The sequence below is a fragment of the Apium graveolens genome, unplaced genomic scaffold (assembly GCF_009905375.1).
Source record: "Apium graveolens cultivar Ventura unplaced genomic scaffold, ASM990537v1 ctg8659, whole genome shotgun sequence".
Taxonomy (NCBI): domain Eukaryota; kingdom Viridiplantae; phylum Streptophyta; class Magnoliopsida; order Apiales; family Apiaceae; genus Apium; species Apium graveolens.
Genome location: NW_027421369.1, coordinates 18105 through 23293, shown reverse-complemented (window position 1 = coordinate 23293; position 5189 = coordinate 18105). Strand labels below are relative to the sequence as shown.

The 5189-nt window shown below is 30.3% G+C and overlaps 1 long non-coding RNA gene across 1 annotated transcript; it reads left to right on the top strand.

Moving 5' to 3' along the window:
* The first annotated feature begins 661 nt into the window (after positions 1–661).
* On the top strand, positions 662–2198 carry LOC141705220 (uncharacterized). Its single transcript, XR_012568258.1, has 3 exons — positions 662–735; positions 1037–1336; positions 1948–2198. It is a non-coding gene; the product is annotated as an uncharacterized LOC141705220 (long non-coding RNA).
* Positions 2199–5189: the final 2991 nt, after the last annotated feature.

Genomic DNA, 5189 nt, shown 5'->3' with positions numbered 1-5189 from the left:
AGATGGTTTCTAACACTTTCCTCTTATGTATTCTCTGCATTAATCCGGAAATTTTTTTCTGCCTTCGAGCAAATCACATGTTATACACCGTTCAAAATCATATCATAATCACACCAACTATAGATCAATTTATTTTGGGAAGATTGTACGTGAAGGCCTCCTCCTGAATACAAACGCTTTTTCATCGTAAGTAGAATAGTTGGTACACTATTTCCCCTTTGACCATAAGAACACTGCATTGAGTTGGCAGAAACCCCAGAAACACTGACACTGAACCAGTAGACAATTAATTTGTTATATAATTCAGTGAACCAGAATGAATTAGATCCAAATAAATTGATGACATTCGAATTCGATATATTAGCAATGTAAGAATGGCTACATAAAAAAACTTTGTTCTTCTAATCAATTAACTGTATAGTTCCAGATCGGATTTTCTTAGTCAGACTTGTTAGTTATTGATATTGCGGATTGAATTTTGATGGGATAATGACAGTGTCTCTATTGCATATGCTATAGCAGTATATGTGACTGTATAGTCCGTACATCTATTGATTAATAGGGTTGTAGTGAAGGATATGGTAAAAATGTATTGCTTTTTATCTGTTCGTTTTGCTTGGTTTAGGTGGAAAGTTCTTAAAAAACTTGTTCTATTGATTGGCAGGAAATCTGGTGAACCAAGCAAGAGGAAGTCATACTTGCCTGTTGATGAACAGTTCTTGATAACAAGAAATGGTAAATTTAATCTCAATATCCCTGGAATGTTTAGTTTCCTGTAAGTTGTTTTTTTTTCTTTTTTACTAAGTAGATAGTTTTTATTTTGTTATAGGAACTTATTATTTTATAATTGATTGTGATCATTAACTTGTATTATCTATTCTAGTTGTAGTATCTTTAGTTAATATATGTATATAATATTGCCCCATGTGTTGTGTTCAATATATACTGAGTGTACATGTAAAAGAAAATGATCTTACATTTTTTAATACATAATGACCAAGATGTCATAAATAACGATGTTACTAAAACAAGCCAGATTAGACAGAGTTCATCCACCTAAAGATGCAATTGTCACAATGTGCGAACATGTTAGCAACTTGCTCCTGATCTTGTGTTCTCCAAAGCTACCCTAAGAAGGTATCTATCTAATAACCAAGTTGATAAACCTTCTAGTTAATCTCAACCTGAAAAGTCGTTAATTTTGCAGAGTGACTATATTTCTTCAAAAATTAAAGCTGTTTTGGAGATTCTTGCATGTCATTGCAAGTCAAACAGTCAAATTTCCCAGTTGCATGGTGTGGATTCTTCAAATTTAGATAAAATATTGGCTCTTCAGGTATTTTCCTAAATTTGTTTATGTATGAAGTTTCCTGTGCTAAATATATGTCCTGCTTTTTTAGTCAAGTAGTTGAGTCAATTAGTATATTCTCTTTGAACACTGCATGTCAATGATTTATTATAAGTTCACTTGCTCTAAATCAAATGTTTACAATAATGGTACCGTGCTTGTACCAACTTGGTGAGAACTGAAGTGCTTTCGAAATGTGTATTTAATTTCCAAATAGTCAGGTAATAGGCTAGTTTGAGAGAAATATATAGTTAAATAGTTCAAAGTTTAATTTTACAGTAGTAAGCATTTAGGGTCCAAAGATATGTTTCTGTGTTTGTGTGGTTTTTAATTCTCTGCATATTGCAGTATTTGATAGATTGACCCAATTATAAATGGTTCTCATACATGAACATGATTTCCATACTTATTTAGTCATGATACAAGATTTATTATTTTTTTAACTTAACTTTATGGTTTTTTCTATATTTGTATAAACTGCAGTTTACAGAAGACAAATGACATATTTTTGTAACTACTGTGTTAGATTTGTGTCTAGCAATAGAATGTTGTCGTTTATTATTTCTCGTGCTCTAAGTGTGTGTTCTTTCGGTGCACAGGTCAATTGCCACTGATTTCAGGTTTCGATTGCATGACAAGTTCATCAGCTATATTTGAATTAAGACAACAGGGATATTTCCCTGGGCGCCTAATTTAAGAGCATGGCATTCATAATATAAGTTACTTCTAAGTTAGACGTAAAGAATGTAATTATGTAATGTGTTTGATTTAGAATTATTGATAAAACTTAATACAATGATAATTGTGTATTTTGTTTTAATAAATGTTGATTGTCTTTTGGCAGTTTTAGAGTTTATTTTGAGTTTGCGATTGTATAAAATTTTGGCAGGTTTAGGTTTAGAATTTAAATTGGAAGCCGAAAATGGTTGGATACTGAAAAATTAGTATTTGGTTATTCTGGAAAAACAAACTTACGACGGTTGTTCTTCAAACATTCCGTTCAAACATTCCGTCGTAATGTATATATTTTCATATTTAATTTTTTTTTTGAATTTTCATTTTCAAGCTTGTAGGCCCCACCTTCTAAAATACGACGATTTTTCTGTCGGAAATTTCTAACTTACGACGCTTTTTTCCGTCATAAATTATGTTTTATCTTATTAAAAGTGGGTCCCGTAAAGTAATATCCGACGTTTTTTCTGGCGTAAGTACATAACTTACGACGTTATTGTTCGTCGTATTCTGGTATCTTACGACGATAAATTCCGTCGTAAGTAGATTTATTATTTTATTCAGTATGTGGGCTCCTACTTCCTAACTTGCGACGCAATTTTATCTTGAGACGAAAAAACGAACATACTACTCGACCAAAAACGACAATTTTTTTCGTCGTAAATGGCTCAATTACGACGATTTCAGTTCAAAAAAACCGTCGTAAATGGCCAGATTTGTTGTAGTGAAATGGCCAGATTTGTTGTAGGCAATGGTATATAAAACATTAGAAATTTCTAGGAAATTTGTCAGAAATTTCTTTACCTAATATTCTTCAATCAAGTAATTTTTATATTTCTCTATTATTTTTTTTAGTTCATATTCTTTGTAAGGTTTAAAAAAAAAGAAATAACTTTTTTGTTTGTTTTTTTATAGTTGTATGATAAATATCAAAATAAAATATTTATTAAATTTATTATTTTATTTAGTAATCCAAAAACACAATTGCAAATGATAAATTTTTGAATTTTGTAATTGGTGCATATTTCCCACTCTCTCCGTCTCAATTCTATACATTTTCAAAGTTACTCAAAAATGTAAAATTTTATTACATAGAAATTAATTACTCACTTACATCCACTATCTTTTACTCACTTACATCCACTATCTTTTCCACTACACTAGTTATATATATATAGATATATATATATATATAGACAAATAATCAAATAGAAACTAAAATTAAAATAAAAACTAGAAACTAATCTCGTCCCTTATATCAATCTAATCTAAAGGCCCCCTAGATGTAGTTCACATGATTAATATGCTCCCTCCTACACATAATTCCAGCTTTTCCCCTCCGTTTTTGATTTGATTTTTCCCGTTAATCGGTGAACTTTTTTTGAAATCCGACTTCACTGTATTTTTCTCCATCTCGTAACGATCAATTTGCATACCATATGTGCTATGTTTTGACGAGATTTAAAAAAAAATTAGTTTAGTTTTTAGTTTTCATTATAAGGAGGTTTCTATTGGAGTAGCCCCAATATATATATATATATAATATTGATGAGTACGATCACTTTACTCACTTTTCTTACTTTTTTTTTCAAAATTACACTATTTCTTAATACCAAACTAATTTACTTATTTTTTATGAAATATGTATTTCTAAATTAATTAAGTTAAACAATTTATACGAGTAAAGAATTGGTACTAAATACAACAATTTTTTTCAACCACATTACGTAATTTATAAAAAAAACAGCTTAGTGCAAATATATATTATATTATATAATCTCAAATAATATATTAGTGTTTTTCCAAAAAATAAAATGGTGTAATACAAAAATGATCAAAATAGATTATTTATGACCATCTTCAACAATATTTCTTATGAAGTTGGTCGGTTACATTGTGATCGAATATAATTGATGAAAATATTTCTTTGTTTATCTATAAACATGAACAAGACCAACAAAACAAAGTTAAAACCGACCACCGTGACATCGTAGTCAAGCGTGACATGTGGCACATACATGCCAAGTACGAAAAACTGGGACCAAGCAAAGGCGAATTGTAGATTTGAAAGTAACCAAAAACTTGGTCGGTTATCAAACGTTATTAAACATCGAGGTAGCTGCCATGTAAATGGGTGGGGCCAATACTCAAGAAAATGAAAAAGTTATTTACGACCTTTTTGATCGGTAATGACCATGATCATAGATAGAAAAGTCATTTCCAACTCAGACTCATCCAATCTGACATATTTGGTCCTAAGTTAATGTAGGTGACATTAATACAAACACGTATTTAGAAATACACAAGTGAGATATAGACATTTTGGACATCGTTTCTGAATGATATAGAAGAAAACTTAATACAAAATTAATAACATCATAAGTTATATTCTAATTAATGATTATATGATTTCTAAGTTCTCCTCTAAAATGATTTTTCCATGGCCTCCAACCTTAATTACCTATTATATTATAATCACAAAATATGCTCAAAAGATTATATAATTCATTTATATTCTTTTTGGCCCTTTTTTATTAAAAGCATTTACTTATAACCTATTGTTTCTCTTTTTATTTTAATTACAAGTATTAATAGTGACTACATATTGTTTTTTATTACATTTGAACATAGTTGTGGATTAGTTTTTTTTTTTTGAAGTTCGCTTCTTCCGGTTTTTCCATCATCCAAGTCATGTTCTGCATTCTTGTTAAACTGTGCTTCTAATTTACTCTCACGATTATTTACCTTTGTACCTAATTCTTGCACATGTTGTTTAGTAGAAACCTTAGTTGACATCGAAACCAACTAAGTACCTTTCCACTAGCCAGTTTGGTGTGTGGCTCTTTCCATCAAAATCGACTGCATTTGTCCATCTCTGACTGTAGCTTTTTCAACGTTGCAGCCATCTCCTCGTTGTTGGAAGCGTTCTCTTGTGTGTTTTTCGAGTTTCGTGGTGGTTCACTGGTGGACATGATGTAGGTGTGTAGAAATCCTTAGCAATTTTCCACAGACGGCGCCAATTGTTTTTACCAAATTTATGTGTGTTAATGCTAAAAATATATTTATAAGTTTTTAATGAAAGAACTAGGATTATAACGTAATGAAAATA